The sequence below is a fragment of the Prunus mume genome, linkage group LG8 (genome assembly GCF_029339155.1).
Source record: "Prunus mume cultivar Tortuosa linkage group LG8, ASM2933915v1, whole genome shotgun sequence".
NCBI lineage: Eukaryota > Viridiplantae > Streptophyta > Magnoliopsida > Rosales > Rosaceae > Prunus > Prunus mume.
In genome coordinates, this window is record NC_142705.1 from 22,187,133 (window position 1) to 22,206,558 (window position 19,426).

The window sequence follows — 19,426 nt, forward strand, 5'->3', positions numbered from 1 at the left end:
TTTGTCATAATCAAATATCAAACATTATATCATAAGACGTCGGTTGTTTAATTATTACGTCGTTTTAAACCACTAAAAACGTCGTTCTTTTTCTACCATCGTGATAAATTCGTTATCACGTCTGCTTTCTATTTCATTTCGTCGTGTGAAATTGTATAATACGTCGTTTGTGTATAAATAACCGTCGTTTGTTTTATATATTTAGGTGCTTATATGATGTTTTGAGAGACGCAAATATGTGCAGCATGGTTGGCTTTATCGACCTGCTCAAGTTAGTGCCAACGCTGGGTCACTAAGCGGCGATGATCACGAATTGTAGCGATCGACTTCAAAAACAGATGGTGAACAGATTTTCATGATGCCTTACAATCCAGGGTTAGTCTCCTTAAAAGGATTTTGTTTGTATGATTTTCACTAATTGACCACTTATAAAACTGTTTAACTAATTCTGTGTCGTTTGAAACATCTAACCACGTCGGTTATTTATTTATTGAGTCGTTTGAAACAACTAACCACGTCGGTAGTTAATTATCGTCGTGATAAATTTATAATAACGTCGATTATTAAGTTATTACGTCGTGTGAAACTATATAATACGTCGGTTTTTATATTAACCGTCGTTTTTTATTTTATTTTTGTGCAGCCGTCATTGGGTCTTGCTGATTGTGAGGGCAAAGAGGGAAACCGTCTATTTTCTGGATCCTCTGCCTGGAAATCGTGTGGTTGATGAGGAGGGCAAAAACATCGTGAACAGTGCTTTAAAAATTTATAATTCCCACATAGGCGACCAGGCCGTAAAGCACCAATCTGAAAACTCGCCAGGGCACACCAAAGCAACCCAGCAGTGTCGAATGCGGGTATTATGTGATGCGCTTCATGAGGGACATCATCATGGATCCTTCCTTGGAGTTTGAGAAGAAGGTAAGAATAAAATTTTCAGAAACATTTTTTGTGGTTTTTTGTATTATCAACGACGGTCATTTAAAATTACCGTCGTTGAATCGATATACTACGTCGGTTATGATAAAACAACGTCGTCTGTCTCTGAATTTCTTTTTATTTTGTAAAGCTTAATAATCATTGTTTATGGATTGCAGTTTGCCAAGGGAAAAGATCAAGCGCCATACCCCCAAGCAGCCATTGATGAAGTCAGGAAAGAATGGGCAGAGTTTGTTTGCCTTCATATGGATTAGATGATTGTTGGAATATTTTTATACAATATATAATTTTATATAATATATAATGTATATAATGGATATTTTTATATAATATATAATTTTTTCTATAATATATAATGTCCAAATTTTGTTTATAATATACATCCTTTTTTTCCCTGAAAATTTGTTGAGGTTTTCATAATATAAAAGAAAAAACAAATTGCGTAACCGACGTGTAATAACTTTCCAACGACATAATTATGTAAAAACCGACGTAAAATGATATTTAGACGTGATGGGGCGTACATAAGACGTCGTTTTGATGACAATTTCGCCATGGTTTCGCTTTTAAACGACGTGCTTTTGAACAAGTAAGTCGTTTATTAGGGTTTAGGTTAATACCTTATAACGACGGTGATTAGGTCGTTGAATATGTATTTTACGTCTGATGGTGAAACATCCGCCATGGTTTCTCTTTTCAACGACGTCCCTTTTACATGTGAGTCGTTTATTATTATTTACAACGTCGTGGTTTGTTGTTGACATAAGAATATTTTATTATTTTTAATTCAAAATTTTAAAATTAAATTTAAAATAAATTCAAAAAATTCAACTTCAACTCCTATGAAGTCATTGATATATTTTCTTCCCCCTAAAACCCAAAAAAATTCAGTTTGTGTAATAAAAGATTAAAATGTCCAACCTAAATAAAATTGTTTTGATGAGTCATAGCATCACTTACATAGTTTGATGGTTTAGGGTCTAGGGTTTGGGGATTAGGGTTGTTATTTATTAGGGTTTATGGTTAAAGTATAATTTTTGGGGTTTAGGGTTTATGTTTGTTATTTCTTAGGATGTAAAACCATAAACAATTTTATAAAATTAAATTTTACAAATATATAATTTAGGGTTTTAAAGTTTAGGGTATTAGTTTTAACGACGGTGATTGAGTCGTGGAATATGGAGTTTACGTCGTATGGTGAAAAATCCGACGTCGTTTCTCTTTTAAACGACGTTTTGTTTACACGTGAGTCGTTTATTATTGTTTACAACGTCGGTAGTTAATTAACCCCGCCGTGGTTTGTTGTTGACATAAGAATATTTTATTATTTTTAATTCAAAATTTTAAAAATAAATTTAAAATAAATTCAAAAAATTCAACTTCAACTCCTATGAAGTCATTGATATATTTTCTTCCCCCTAAAACCCAAAAAAATGCAGTTTGTGTAATAAAAGATTAAAATGTCCAACCTAAATAAAATTGTTTTGATGAGTCATAGCATCACTTACATAGTTTGATGGTTTAGGGTCTAGGGTTTGGGGATTAGGGTTGTTATTTATTAGGGTTTATGGTTAAAGTATAATTTTTGGGGTTTAGGGTTTATGTTTGTTATTTCTTAGGATGTAAAAACATAAACAATTTTATAAAATTAAATTTTACAAATATATAATTTAGGGTTTTAAAGTTTAGGGTATTAGTTTTAACGACGGTGATTGAGTCGTGGAATATGGAGTTTACGTCGTATGGTGAAAAATCCGACGTCGTTTCTCTTTTAAACGACGTTTTGTTTACACGTGAGTCGTTTATTATTGTTTACAACGTCGGTAGTTAATTAACCCCGCCGTGGTTTTTCATAGTTTTAACGCCTTTTTTGATTTTGCGTGGTACATAGTTTTACCACGACGTCCTTCATGTAATTAGCGTCATGTTTAATGTTAAATTTTAACGACGCGTGTTTTTTCGGTCGATGTTTTAAAAAGCGCGGTTTCTTAAAATATTCGCGGGACCTAAAATTTTCAGATTTGGCTCTTATTTTTATACTTCTAACCCTGAACCCTAAAATTGTCAGATTTCGCGCAACATAACATTTCGCTCTCTCACTTCATCTCTAATTCAAAGTTGGGCCAGGCTGTGTCAAATCCAATTTGGTCATAATCTGTGAGCTCTGCCAACCTGTAAGTACAAACCCTCTCTTCCCCTTGTAAATTCATTGAATGATATATTACGTTGTTTTGTTAAAGGGTTTTAGGTATATGTTTTGCGATCTGTTAATAATGTTGTTAAAGGGTTCATGGATTTTCTGTTTAATGTTTTCTTGATCACTCTCTGTTATGTTGAATTGGGAATGGATTTCATTTTGTCGGATCTTTTAATCACTCTCTGTTATGTTGAATTGGGAATGGATTTATTGTTTTCATGCTTAGTATATGTTGGTTTCACGTATATGTTAGTTTCTTGCTTGGTTTCATGTCTATGTTGTGTTGTTAATAGGGTTTTCGGATCTTGAAAATAAACTGGATATCGACGCGTTTTCAGGCATACAACGACGGGTTTTACTTTAAACCGTCGTTGTTATTACTTATACACGACGGTGTTATGTAACTACCGTCGTGGTTATAATTAGACGACGTAAAATCCGTCGTCTATAAATGTCAAATACGTCTGTTTTTGTTTAAAAACCGTCGTCTATTTTGTATGTTACTTGCTATTAGACTTTATATAATCTGCTATAGTGATGGTCATTGCTTTCCTTTTCACTTTATTATATATAATAGGGTATAGTGTCGGAGATGGATAAGTCATGGATGCACTCGAATAGAAGATCGAAGGCATATGAGTTAGGGGTGGAAGCATTTTTGAACTTTTCTGTAGAAAATCTTCTAACTACCACACATATCCGTTGTCCATGTGTTAAATGTGTTAATTTGAAATTGTTTGGGGTTGGAATTATAAGGGATCACTTATACTTTAATGGAGTTGACCAAAGCTATAAGAATTGGACATTTCACGGAGAACCTTGGGAAGCAGCTACTAATGCTAGTAGAAATGTTGAAGAAGATGATGACCATAGTAGGTACAGTTTTGTGTCTGAAGAAATAGAGATGGATGATAATGATTTTGGTGATTTTGGATCTGATCCTTATGAGTTTGCCAATGTGATTGGGGATGGAGATCAACCATTGTACCCTGGTTGTAAAAAGTACACGAAGTTATCGGCATTAGTGAAGTTGTATAATTTGAAGGCAAAATATGGGATGAGTGATGGCTGTTTTACAGAATTATTGATACTTCAAGGCGATTTGCTTCCAGAAGGAAATACAATACCGGCCTCTATGTATGAGGCAAAAAAGACTTTGTGTGCATTGGGGCTGAGTTATGAGAAAATGCACGCATGCCCCAATGATTGCATCTTGTATAGGAAGGAGTATGAGGATTTAACTCATTGTCCTAATTGTGGTATCTCAAGGTGGAAGGAAGGCAAAGATTCAATCTTGAAAGAGGGTGTGCCAGCGAAGGTGGTGTGGTATTTTCCTCCAATTCCAAGGTTTAAAAGGATGTTTCGATCACATGAGACTGCTAAGAGTTTGACTTGGCATGCTGCTAGAAAATCAATTGACGGTTATATGTCTCATCCAGCGGATTCCCCGTCTTGGAAACTTCTTGATGATAAATGGCCCGAGTTTGGTAATGAGCCGAGAAACTTGAGATTGGCTCTGTCATCTGATGGATTCAATCCCCACAGTTCTCTAAGTAGCAGATATAGTTGCTGGCCAGTTATCTTAGTTACATATAATCTCCCTCCATGGCTGTGCATGAAACGAAAGTTCATGATGTTGACCTTATTGATTTCCGGTCCTAAACAGCCCGGAAATGATATAGACGTCTACTTGGAGCCTTTGATTGATGATTTAAAATCTTTGTGGGATGGGATTGGAGGAGTGTATGATGCACATAATGGAGAATACTTTACACTCAGAGCTGCATTAATGTGGACAATTAATGATTTCCCGCCTATGGAAACTTATCTGTTGTGTTGTTAAAGGATATAAAGCTTGTCCAATATGCGGCGATGATACACCTAGTCACAGGTTGAAAAATGGCCACAAAATTTGTTACATTGGGCATAGAAAATGGTTACCGATCAATCATCCATATAGGAGGCAACGTGCAGCTTTTAATGGGAAACCTGAATATGGCACGCCTCTGAGCCATTAACCGGAGAAGAAGTGCTGCATATGGTTGAAGATGGTGACAGAGTTTGTTGGAAGAAGAAATCAATATTCTTTGATCTCGAGTATTGGAAATACCTTCCTGTGAGGCATGTCCTAGATGTTATGCACATTGAGAAGAATGTTTGCGATAATATCATTGGTACATTGCTGGAGATCCCTGGAAAAAATAAAGATGGGATTGCTGCTCGATTAAATTTATTGAACATGGGGGTCAAAACTGATTTGCAACCCGAGTATGGAGAAAGACGTACTCGTTTGCCTCCCGGGCCTTGGAATTTGTCAAGAGCAGAGAAGAGAGAGGTTTGCAATTCTTTCTATGGTATGAAGGTCCCTGAAGGTTATTCTTCAAATATAAAAAATCTTGTATCTTTACAAGATTCAAGACTTCTTGGCCTTAAATCACATGATTGTCATACCTTAATGCAACAATTGCTCCTTGTGGCAATTCGTTCTGTTTTGGAGAAGCCCGCAAGGTATGCAATAACTCGTTTGTGCTTCTTCTTCAATGCTATATGTGCAAAGACTGTTGATGTTTCCAAGCTAGATAAGTTGGAAGAAGATGTAGTAGTTACTTTGTGTTTGCTTGAGAAGTACTTTCCCTTCATTCTTTGATATCATGGTTCATCTAGTAGTACATCTTGTCAGAGAAGTTCGTCTGTGTGGGCCAGTATATTTTAGATGGATGTACCCGTTTGAAAGATATATGAAAGTGCTAAAGGGGTATGTTCAGAATCGTACTCGTCCCGAAGGTTGCATTGCCGAGCGGTATATAGCTGAAGAAGTGTAGAGTTTTGTACTGAGCATTTATCTGATGTTAGTACAGTTGGAGTGCCTTCAAGCCAAAAGATGGGAGTTTCAAAGCCATTATCAGGTTGCACAGTGAACGTAGTTGATCGGGACCTGTTGAACCAAGCACATCTATATGTCTTGGAGAATACGGAGGAAGTCCTACCTTATATCGAGTACGTATGAGTTTTATTCTTTAAGTTTCCATTTTAAATTATTCTTATGTTTATCTTATATGTTTGGGACCGTAATACTTGAATTTTGTGTGTCATGTAGGCAACATATGATTCACATCCAGACCACTTATCCAAAATTTAGAAAGAGAACAAAGTGGCTGCAGGATAAGCACAATAGCACTTTCATTCAATGGCTACGCTTCAAGGTATATGTTATTGAATAACATATTGGACTTTTAATTTTCTTCTTTCTATGTTAGATTGAATGAAGTTATATGATTAATTTGCAGGTTCAAAGTGAACTTAATGAGGAAGACAATCATGGCGTATCAGAAAATTTAAGGTGGCTAGCAATGGTCCAAACATGGCAGTGCCATTATATAGGAGCTATCTCATTAAAGGTATTAAATTCAACATCAAGGCACAAGATGATGTGCGGACAACTCAAAATAGTGGAGTTTATTTACTTGCACATACTATGCAAGTTGCTAGTGCCAAGGATAAAACCCAATTCTCTCAAATATGGGTTTCTATGGTGTCATTCAAGAAATTTGGGACCTTGACTACCAAAAGTTTACAATCCCAGTCTTTAGGTGTGATTGGATTGATAATACTTCTGGTCTTGTAGTGGACGAACTTGGATTTACCCTTGTAGATTTGAGTAAAATTGGACATAGGAATGACCAATTTGTTTTGGCTTCTCAAGTCAAACAAGTATTTTTTGTTGACGACCCGATGCATCGTGGTTGGTCGGTAGTGTTATCAATGCCTAATAGAGAATATAATGATGTTATTGGTGATGATGTCTTAGGTGATGTGAGAATTGAGTGTGAGCCATTTACTAGGGGGATGCCAAATGTTGACACATTTGATGAAGTGGTGGTTGAGTTAGGGAGTCAAAATATTCGAGATGGGTGTGAAGATATATGGGTTGAATGATGCTTTTAATTGGCAGTGTATGACATTAATTTTGTAATATATTGTAATGTGATTTCTTCACTTTCATTATACAGGTTTTGGCCACAAAACAATCAGAACAAAAATTACTGGTTCCAGATTACAAAACACGACGGTTTTGATAAAAATGTAATAAAACGACGTCTGTTCTAATAAATAACGACGTTTTGGAGCATTCAACGACCGCAATATATTTACCGACGTCTTAAAGCAAAGTAACAATGAAGAACCACGACGCTATTGTGAAACAGTAATCCAGGATAACACGTCGGACAAGCATAAAGAACCGCCATGTAATTCAAAATAACACGACTCCAATCCCATAATACCGACGTCTAAAAGATGAGAATTTTAACCTGAACGTTACAAAAGACGACGTCGTCATGAATTTACCACGTCGTAAGTTCTTTAATAAACGAAGTGGAAAAGGATGAATTCACGACGGTATTTGAAGTCCATTAAATTCGTCGACGTTAAGATGAATTAGACGACGTTAATTTTTTTAATGAAGACGTATAAATTATTAAACACGACGGTCTTTTTCATGGTACCGACGTTGTATATAGACGACAACGTCGTCCTTATAAATTACTGTGTCGTAATTAATGACCCCATCATTTTTTCCACGTCGTTTATTTTCAAAATATGACGTATAAATTCTGTAATACGGCTCTCATTTATTTGGAACCGACGTTGTTTATTCATTTAAACGTCGTCTAAGTAAATACATACGTTGCGGCATCAACTAATGTCCTGCTTGTTTGACTCAACCCATTGTAAGAAGTCTGAACTTAAATCCAGGTTGGTAGCTCATGGTGAAGACACTCATGCAATAAATCTTTGAATCGTTCCCATGCTTCATAAAGAGGCTACTTATCATACTAAATGAACGACATAATATCTTGTCGGAATTTTGCAGTTTTGGCCGGAGGGAAAAAATTTAGCAAGGAATTTCTTGGATGAATCATCCCAAGTACAGATGGAATCTTGTGGTTTTGACAGTAACTAAAGTTTGGCATTATCCTTTAAGGAGAAAGGGAATAGCCTTAAACGAATCGCATCATCAGTTACCCTATTGAAGTTGGACGCATTACAAAAAACCAAAAATATCGCAAGATGTATATTTGGATCTTCATTAGGCGTACGACAAAATATGGATGAATTTTGCAGCATTGTGATCATGGAGGGTTTAATTTCAAAATTGTTGGCTACTATAGCAGGATATCAGATCACTGAGGGAGTTGCCATTGGGATGGCAAATTCCCTCACTGCTCTTTTTGCTTTATCCGCCATAGATGGGGGGGTGTCGGAAAATTCCAATGTACTTGAAAATAAAACAGAAAAATTCAAACTAAACTCCGAATTAAAATATATTGATATTAATATAAAATAAAACAGTCCTTGGCAACAATGCCAAAAATTTGTTGTGAAATTATTGCAAGCATACAATCCACAAAAGTAATATAGAGATAAGTGAAGTGTCGTTCCCACGAATGTAATTTCTCTTTAAGTATCAATTATGATTAATGCAGAAGTTTATTTGAACAGTTAATTAGGAAAATTGATTGATTTAATTAAACTAAAATAGTTATGAAAAATAACAACTTAATTAACGATGGAATATCAAGTTTGATAAGACACTAGAGCATCCGATTTCACCATAACCAATTCCAATTAATTCTTATTGCCAATTAACCTTAATTACTACCCATGTTGACAGTTGGTTTCTCCTAATTAATTCGATATCCCCTCTTTCAAAGACGGAGGGGAGAGATCGCTTCTCAACTTTAAAAGCTCCTCGAGAGCCCCTCGAGATTTCCACTCCGAATGCTAATTGGGCCATGGCGTTGGCCTGAGTGTTATATTCTCTCGGTAAGTGGGCGAGTCTCACGTCATCGAAATCTTCCATCAATTCGCTGGCCAACGCATGATATCCAAGCAAAGCTTGGCTAGTCACCTTGTAGTCGCCAGACAATTGTTTTAAGACCAACATTGAGTCTCCCATGACCGCCACACTTTTTACCCCAAGCTCTTTCAAAATTTCCAACCCTATGATCAGGGCCTCGTATTCGGCCTGATTGTTAGTACAATCAAAGTCCAATTGAAAAGAATAACGAGTTCGGAATCCTTTGGGCGTTTCAATGATGACACCTGCCCCGCCCATGTTAAATGTTCGAGACCCGTCAAAATAAAGGCGCCATGGAAATAAACTCAATGTGCCCACCTCGAGGAAATCCATCTCCTCCATTTCAACACAAGGGTGGGCCGCCAAGAAATTGGCCAAAGCTTGCCCCTTAACGGCCTGCTGGGGCACATATCGGAAAGTGAATTCCGCCAATGCCATTGTCCATTTTCCTATTCGCCCTCTAATGATTGGGCGAGTGAGCATATATTTTATCAAATCAGTCTTGGCGATTATATGCACCACGGATGGGAACATGTAATGCCTTAACTTGGTCGCAGTAAAATACAGGGCCAAACAAAGTTTCTCCACCGGAGAATATTTCCTCTCGGTGGCCGTTAGAATTCGGCTGAGGTAGTATACCGCTTGCTCTTTCTTCTCATCATTGTCTTGGGCTAGTAAACTTCCGATGGAGTTTTCCGCGGCTGAAATATATAGTTTCAAGGGTCGGCCACGCTTTGGTGGAATGAGCACCGGAGGCTTGGCCAAATATTCTTTAATGGCGTCAAATGCCCTTTGGTGAGTCTCTTCCCACCGAAATTTCTCTTCATCTTTGAGCTTTAGCAAAGATGAGAAAGGCTCAACTTTCCCTGTGGAGTTGGCTCTAAACCTTCGAAGGAAGTTAATTTGGCCCAATAAACTTTGCACTCCTTTCTTGTTTTCTGGAGGGGGCGCATCAATGATAGCCTTCGCCTTATTTTTATCAATCTCAATCCCCCTTTGGTGCACCAAGAATCCTAAGAAATTTCCGGCGGATACCCTAAAAGCACACTTTTTTTGGTTCATTTTCAATTGATACCGCCACATTCTTTCAAAGGCCGACCGGAGGTCATCCAAGTGGCCTAGTCTAGACTCCGATTTTATAACAACATCGTTGATGTAAACTTCTAAATTTCGACCGATCATGTCATGAGAAATAGCGTTCATTGCCCGCTGATATGTGGCCCCGGCATTTTTCAGGCCGAAGGGCGTCACCACATACTCAAAAGTTCCAATGGATCCGGGGCACCTGAAAGTTGTCTTGTGGACATCCTCCTCGGCTATAAAAATTTGGTTATAGCCGGAGTGCCCATCCATGAATGATAAAATTTCATGCTTGGCCGCCCCATCGACTAAGAGGTCAACCATGGGCATGAGATATTCATCTTTGGGAGTTGCAAGATTAAGATTGCGAAAATCAACACATATTCTTATTGCTCCCGTTTTTTTCTTTACAGGTACAATATTTGAAAGCCATTCTACATATCTAGCTGGCCTAATAAATTTGGCTTTTACAAGCCTTACAATTTCTTCCTTAACCTGTAATTCTACTTCTGCCGACATCCGGCGGGGCGGCTGCTTGAAGGGCTTGAAATCTTCCACCATTGGTAAGCGATGCTAGACTAAGTCACGACTCAATCCGGGCATCTCGGTGTAATCCCAAGCGAAGCAATCCTTGAACTCTCTCAAAAGCTCTTCCATCTTGGCCCGAAGTTCTGGCTCCATTAGACCACTTATGTAGATCGGTCGATGGTTGTCTTCCGTCCCCAAGTTGATTTCTAACAAAGGGTCTTGGACTTCCGCCTTCGAATCCTCCATCTCGCTTGGTGCCAATTCTACTTCTTCGAGCTCAAGTGCATCATCCTCCGGGCCTTCATGAAGAAACTCCACCAAGTTGGCGGTGGACCCATGCTCGGCCGCTCTTTTGGCCCAAAAACCATATAACCGTCTCAAAGTGTCTTCCACCGCGGCCTTCTTCTCTTCCTCGATGTTTGTATCACTCATTGAGGGAGAAAAAATTAGCTATAGTGGGACGCTCCCCATCCGCTTGGGCATCATGTGCCCCCAAGTCTATCAACTTTTGGGCCTAGACTCCCGTAGGTCGGCCGTTCTTATCTGACCCCGTAAAATAAAGGGGCCCAATGTCATCTTCATAAAACTTTGCCTCTACCGCATTGGCGGAGGCCATGAAGGGCCGTACATCGGCCTGAACAATCTCTAGACTTCCATCCTTGTGCCAAAATTGTAAAAATTGATGAAGTAAAGAGGGCACGCACATGCTTCCATGGATCCAATCTCGGCCCAACAAAGCATTGAAATGGGCCGTTATCTCCACCACAAAGAAGGCAGTCATTCTAACTTTTTGCCCCACTCTAACTTGGAGTGGGAGAATCCCCTTTGAAGTCGTGGTGTCTCCCACGAACCCACTGACTGTTGTCTCGGTCGGGATTAACTCATCTGACCCTTTCTTTAATTTCCTCATGATTGAGGCTGGTAGGATGTTGACCGTAGCCCCCATATCCACAAGGACTTTACTCACCGGAACTCCATCGAAATGAGCTCCCACATACAAGGGCTTAAGGTGGGAGGACATTTTCTTGGTGGGCATGTCATAGCACACCTTCTCGGGCACTTTTTCCTCCTTTTCGGGCACCATGATGCAAGGTTGGGCATTCCCTTCCTTTGGAGTTTCTTGGGCCATCCCAATTTCTTTGGCCCCTTCCATTTGGACCATGGACTCAACCTCATCGAACACATCTCCGTCCATAAAATTAGGTTGATCCGGCCGAGCTTCGAAAAATAATGGGAGTGTAACAACCATGGCATTTACCTCATCAAAGTCTCCAAACTTTACTTTCACCTTGCCCACTTTTAGCTCATTCTCAAACTTGGCCATCTCTTCATTCCGTTCTTTCTCTAAGTGTTCCATAGCTTCCTCCGACAGATCCTCTAAGTATTCGTCGTCCGCATACTCCTCATCTTCCCCATATATCTCTTCGTCTTCGGCCGCCGAACCTTCGAGATTTTCCAATGGCTCCTTAGCTTCTTCCTCGGCCGTGTGCTCGGCCTCTTCTTCTACCACATTAATTTCAGCGTCGACCATAACTTGGTCTTCTTCCGCCCTAGGCTCGCTTACTATTTTATGGGGCACATCCCCAACTTCTTGGACCATGTTTTGGTCATTTTCTTCTTTACTCTCAACCTTGGCGGGTTGAGCCACTTTGGTCATGGCGGGGCCTTGGCGACTGAGGCTTGGTTTTTGGTGGAGCCTCTCTTGCCTTTTGAACCTTGAGAGGTTTATCTCCTCTCCTCTTGGTCGGTTCACTAGCTTCCACTTTAGAGTTATTTGCCTCAAAAACCCCAGTCAAATGGGCCTCCAATTCCGAGATTGGCTCTTCTGGGGCCGTTACCACAACTCGGCCATTCACCCATTCTCGACGATTTTCATCTCCTCGGCCGCTGCCTCCAAAGAAGCGACGGCATCGGCCTTGGCCAACTCCAACTCCTCCAATCGAAGTTTTTCGCGAAGCTCGACCAATCGGTCAAGTTGAGCTTGCCTTTTATCCGCCCAATCTAATTTTGCCTTGCAAGTGGTGGCATATTGCCTTTGAGCCCTTCTTGTTTGCGTCTTGCTCAAAGGTGCAGGCGGGAGTTTTGGGCCCCTGCTTCTATACCATTGGCCCACCTTTGTGTTTGGCACCTTGAAAGTTGGGATACCACTACCGTCCGCGGGGCGGGGTCTTGATACATATGCCACATCTCGGCTTTTGCCTTCTCCCACCGAAATCCACATGCTTCGGTTTTGGCTTGAATCGGGCGAATCAATGTCTTCATATCTTAGAGGGGCATGTTGATTTCTCCTCTTCGGCTCATATCTCGGCCTCTCATACCTATCTTGGTACTCATGCAATGGCCGTTTGTTCGACCTTACTTCCATTTCGCCCCTTGGGCTATCTGGGCCGTAATTCTCGGCCGGACTTGTTATCATCTTCTTTTCAAAACTCCTAGATCTGCCCCCTTGGACTTGATCCTTAGTTTGCTCCTTAATCAGCCCCTTGATGGGTTCCTTGGTTGGCCCCTTGGGCTTTGGCGAAACCACTTCGAGAGTCACCTCACATTGGCATCGACTACATAGCACAATGGCCTTTGGAGGTTCTTCCTTGGTCCAAACTTTTGTCTCGGGAACCTTGGCCACCTCAGGGTACATTTTAGCCTTGCCCTTCGCCTTAGGATCCGCCGGAATTTCCCTTGCCCTTCTTTCTGCCGCAGCCCTTGCTGAGCCACCCAAGTCCAACCTAGGCCTAGGTTGGTCTGGCCTTGGGAAGTTAGCATTCACCATGTTGACTTGAGCATTTGGGAAAGGATTCTGGTCGACGCCCATTGTAGCTTTCTCCGAAAACTTCAAGATCTTTTGATCGATGAGATCCTGCACGGCATTCCGAAAAACCAAACAATTGTTAGTCGTATGAGACCACACATTGTGAAACTTGCAATAAGTTTTATTTCTAAGTTCGTTAGCCGACGGAATATCATGATCATTAAATAATTTTATGATCTTTTCTTTCAAAAGTTGGTCGAAAATTTGTTCGGCTTTAGAAATATCAAATGTGTAGGACTTAGTCACGACCGCCTTTTGGGAGGTTCCACTAAACTTGGACATTTGGGCCGTGGTCGGCCTTTGATCCTTAGAGGCTTAGACAAAGCCTTACACACATATGGCCCTTTGGCCACAATCTCGGCCAAGTTTACCTCGGCCGACTGTTCTTCCTCCTCTAAGTAAACTTCATCACCTCTTTCTTCTGAGTCTATATCTCCAATGTCTACAGCGTGGACCGCCGTGGTCCTAGACCCGGAAGGTTTGGTTGAATCCCTATAAAATGTCGGTCGGGGTGCCGGCCGCCCTTTTTGTTGCTCCTCCTTTAGAAGGGCTTCGTATCGATCCACCCGAAGTAAGAGATCATAAATGTCGCGGAACTCAATTCCTTCGAATTTCTTTCGGAGGTCAAGCAACAATCCTCCTTGGGCCAATTTTGTAAACTCGTGCTCCGACATATTGACCGTACACCTAGCCCTTGCTTCTCTAAACCGCCCCAAATATTCTTGGACCGACTCACTTGGCTTCTGACTTATCTTTGCCAAGTCGGCCAATGAGACTTCCGACTCCGGTCGATAAAATTGCTCGTGGAAGACTTGCTCCATAACTTGCTAATTCGGGACGGAATTTTGTGGAAGCTTAACATACCATGAAAAAGCTGCCCCCGTAAGGGTACTCGGAAATAGCCTTAGTTTCAAGGCCTCGCGATGCCCAATCTCCGCGCATTGGGCCGTGAATCGGCCAATGTGCTCAACGGTCGACTGGAGCCCATCTCCCGAAAATAGTGCGAAATCCGGAACCTTGAAGCCCCTCGGAAATTCCTCTTGATCAAAATGCTCCGGATATGGCCTTCGGTAGACTGGCCTACCAATCCTCCTAGCATGGGGCACCATATCTTGAATCATTTGTTCGACCGCACCTCGGTCGATTGCTTGATTCCCTAGCAATGGGTTGTTAGCATTCCCGCCGGGGTTATTCCAACCACCAACTCCGAATTGGTTGATATGAGGCCCAGCGAAATTGGCCCCAGCCGCTTGGTGAGCTTGTGGGCGGAATTGATTATATGGCGGGAACACTTGAAATTGGTTGACCGCCGCATATGGGTTGTTGCCCATCGGCGGAATATTAACCACTGGGGCTTGGTTACCCCACCGGTGGATTAAGTTAGGCGGATTTACTCCAAAACCATTTGGTTGGGCCTCCACTTGTGGCCCAACCGCTGGTGCTCCAATAGGCGCCTTGGTTTCCATTTTGGCCATTTTGCTGGCCTAACCATCGATCAAATCTCTCGTTGATCTGAGCACTTTGAGTGGCCATCGTTTGGGCCATTGTCTCCATGACACGCATGAGTTGTTGGAGTTCCAATGAAGTGGCCGGATTCGGCCTCAATACTGGTCCCCTGGCGACTTCCGTAATATCCTCAACCACCACGTGATCGTGGCCAATGGCCGTGCTTCGATCAGGGCCATTTTGCTCTTGAGTGGCTGGAACATTTTGTGGCTGAGTATTCAAAGGGAGTGAACCAGCCATGCTTGTCTCTGATTCCGACCGAAGTCTAGATTCTTCAAATTCTTGATCTCTTCTAGGATTCCTCCTAGTGTTTACGACCATACAAAACCTAGTGGTCCCACCGGGCGTGCCAAATTATGTTACCCTCTTTTCGGCCGGGGCGGCCGACGGAAGGAACTTTTAGTCCTTCTTCTTTTGGATGCGGGGCGTGCCACCACCAAGCCCCGAAATTAGGCTTGAATGGAATGAGAATAGATGGATGTGTTGTGCTTCTAACTTCTGAGCAAACGATTGATCGACCAAGCAAGGAACCTCTTCTTGGCCTAGATTCTTTCACTTTCTCGGGCTCGAGAATGGTTAGGTTTCGTACGGATGTTTTTGTGATTTTTATGGTTTATTTAAAAATAATGCAATTAAACTAAATATGCATATAAACGTAAAGACAAGAATTGAAATGCAATAAAATAAATCGAAGCGATAAGTAAAGCGAGAACCAAATAAAAGCAATAAGGACAATAAGAACGAAAAGGAAATAAACTTAAAATTAAATTTAATCGAAGTGCGATAACAATTAAATGTAAAGGAATTGAAATAAACTTGAATTGAAACGACAAGAAATATAAACTGAAACAAGAATTTAAATGACAAGGAAAATATAAACTTACACTAGCAAAACGAAGAACTCACTACACTAGGTGCTTGAAAAATAAAATCCTAAGTCTAGGAAAAGAAAAGTGCGAGACGAAAGATAGGTTTGTTTGTCTGATGTTGTCTCTGATGCCTTCGTCGAGCAAGGTTTATATAGGGCACTCGTCAGCCCATGGGCTGGCCATTGAATGGCCAAATGTCAACCCTTCTTAAAATTCTTTCCTTTCGAAGCCCCCCTAAATCCGTGAGATTGTATTGAAGGAGATATTCTGACATGCTTGATTCTTCCTTGTTTTGGAACACTCGGATTTCTTTCCTTGTGAGGCCCTCCGTCACGTGCACATAATCTTCCGAAAATCTGGGCTTGAAATTGATGACTTAGAACTTGGGCTAAGACTTTCGATCTCTTGGCATAACATGGGAGTGCCCTTCATGATCTTTGAATTTCTAAAGCTCTAACATTAGTCAGCCAAGGAGCTTAATTCAAACTTTATTTTCATTTATATATATACATAAATATATGTATATATATGTATATACAAACTATAAATCCAAGCTGCTGGCCCATCCACTATATATAGAAACATGCATATAGCAATTCATGTTTGTTGACTTCAATAACAAAGAGGCCCACGTGTGTAATATATATATATATATATATATATATATAAACTTTAACTTTCAAACCCTACAAACTTCGGTGGCAATAATTCTAACATTCAAAACAACATAAGTCGGCCACCACTCCTTCAAGATTCGGCCGCATGCTTACCAATCCATATATATTTAAATATATATTAAAACAGTCAGTTTTAATCCTAAAAACTCTTGGCTGATTTGTAGAGTTGTCAAAGACCTCAACCTCTAAAAAGCTCGGCCGCATTTATCATTTCAAAAACAACTCGGCCGCATTCACTTTTGACTTGTCCCAGTTTGCAAACCACCAAAGGGCCCCAGCCACACTTTTATCTAATTAACAACACAGCAGCCCTATTTTTCCAAAACAACACTCGGCCGCAACTTTCTTCCTCCATTCCAAAAACCTGGTCGCCAGCCTCACTTTCGATCGCTCTCCAGACCTCCTCACTTCATCTGGCCACAAATTTGAGAAGCCCGGATTGCTACGGCCTCCAAACTTCAAAGCCCAGGCCAGATGTTAAACTCCTAGCCCGGCTGCACCTTGCAAGCTCTTGTTCCAACAGCCGCCCAGCTATTTCCAAATCTGCCCAGCTATTCCTTCAGCTCTAGCCCGACCAATTCTCGTGCCCGGGTGGATTTCTACCACCCCTAAACATGTGAGTTATTACAAGAAATGAATCAGTATTTGGATTTGGACTGTAGTTGTGGTATGGAGTTGCTAGAGGTGGGAGAGAGAGAGAGAGAGAGAGAGAGATTTGACAAGGGTGGATGTCCTAGACCCTCTTCATCTCTTACCCTCTCTGTCAACTTCGTCTCTAACCCATGGGAAAACCCATGGAATTTGAAGCAATCAAAGGCATCCGATGGTGCTGGAACTCATGGCCAGCTTCGAATACACATCTCATGGCCATCTTGGAACCTAGTCACTTGTCGCCAATACGACGACGTATTAAACCTATACGCTCGGAGGGATTTGGGTATTTGGATTTTAGATTTGCATATGAATGATTGAGGGATTTAGGGGCAGGGCCGGCCTTGACTTTTGGGTGGCCCTAGGCGATAAACTAAATGAGGCCCCTTTCCTTAGTATACAATTGCGAAAAAACGACAAATAAAATGATTTTATGTAGAGTGAAGTGCGTTAATAAAAAAGGTAGCATGCATTATAATAGGACATATCTTCATAAGAAAAAAATTCAGATTAGATATTTAATATCATGAAGGAAATTACAAATTTACAAACCAACATTCCAGCAACCAATAATGGGAACATGTCAAGATATAGTAAAACTAAGTATTTGTTCAAAATACTAAACCCTTTCCCTTAAGATTAGCTTCTAGCTTCAGGCTTCATCACATGAGTTTAGCAAAATCCTCTTTGTGGTCTATAAAATCCTTTTTGAGTTTGAATCATTTTTTCTACTTTCCTCCTTTTATTTCTTTTTGCACTTCCAACTTCATGTTTCCTAACCATTTTTCTAGTGCAACTCTTAAGTCTAGAAAGTGAAAAACAGACAACTAATGAACAAAACAAACACACCAAACACAACCGGCAAACTCAACCAATGAACTAAAGTGTTACAAAAAATTAAAAAATTAAAATTAAGCAGCAAACAAAGAGCAATAAAACATGGTTAAAGCTTATATAAAAAAGCCTAAATCTTGCATAGCTTTATTGAGGCTAGCTGTGTTGAAACTAAAATTTGAGAAACTACTCCGTACCTCCACCTGATTCATGTACATCTGCAATGATAAGATACATGCAATTCAATCAAGTATTCATAAGTCTGATTACCACTCCGTATCTCTCTGTGTTTTGTTCCTATTGGAAATTGAAACAATAGTTTGCTGGGAAGGAACAAATATAAAGAAAAAATTATAAATCTAATTACCTTTTCAATTTCTCATGCTCCTCCCCTCTTGGTCACCATCAATCTCAAAGACAATTTATGAGCTTTTTAGTGTGAGATTGATTCTTAGGGTTACAATATGATATGAGAAAAGAGGATGAGAGAAACTGAAAATAATGGATATGAATTAAAGAGAGATGGGGAAAACAGAGAAAAATATAGTGGTGGATTATTAAGAAATTGTTGGATTAAATAGAGTTCCATGGAGAAAGAACTAAGAGAGAGGTTGTTGCTAGCTGCGTAGGAAATGAAGAGCTTCTGGATGGAAAGAGTAATAACCTTCCTTGTTTAATTACAACGTTGACTTCTATTTTTTTAAAAAAATTTTAAAGTTGGACAATATATATATATATATATAATATATAAAAATTTGGGGCCCCCTTAATTGGAGGCCCATAGCCAAGGCCCTTCTCGCCTATCCCTAAGGCCCTTCTCGCCTACCCCCAAGGCCGGCCCTGTTTAGGGGCTGGGGAGGTTGAATCTGGGAGGGGTTTGCTAGTTGGTTGCTGCAGTGGGGGTTTGAGTGGGGTGGGTTGGATATCGCTGAAGGTGAAGAGTGAGTTGGTGAGGAAAAGGTGGTGGCTATTGGATTTTAATTTATTATTATTATAATTTTATTGTTAAATTAATTTAAACAACAAAAGAATTTTTTTTATTAATTTTATTTCTTATGTGGAGTCCACGTCAATTGAAAAATTGGTTCCACTTTTGCCACATCAACATTTAACATATTCACTAACAGTTTGCCTAACGGAGGGAGTAAATTGTATGGTTTCCGGAAGTTTGAGTATGTACTCATAAATGTCTCTAAAATTGGATATAAACTTGAAAATGACCTAATAGTTTGGGGGTAGTTTGTCCTCATTTTTAATATCAAATTGTTAATTGAAAAAGAATAAAATTATTAATTTTTCCTAGCCTAACCGCAGTTAACCATGGTCAGCTTAGCAGTAGCTTGTTGTCAATATGATCCTCTTCCTCCTCCTAAGTCCTAACGAACACACTGAGACCAACTCCACTTCACAGTTTCCACAATTTCGGGACTTTCAGTCTCCTCAATTCAATTCAATTTTCCTTATGGAACCAATTAATTA

The 19,426-nt window shown here is 40.2% G+C and overlaps 1 non-coding gene across 1 annotated transcript; it reads left to right on the forward strand.

The window, feature by feature from the left end:
* Positions 1–7,897: 7,897 nt before the first annotated feature.
* On the forward strand, positions 7,898–8,004 carry LOC148915064 (small nucleolar RNA R71). Its single transcript, XR_016123044.1, has one exon. It is a non-coding gene; the product is annotated as a small nucleolar RNA R71 (small nucleolar RNA).
* The last annotated feature ends 11,422 nt before the right edge of the window (positions 8,005–19,426 follow it).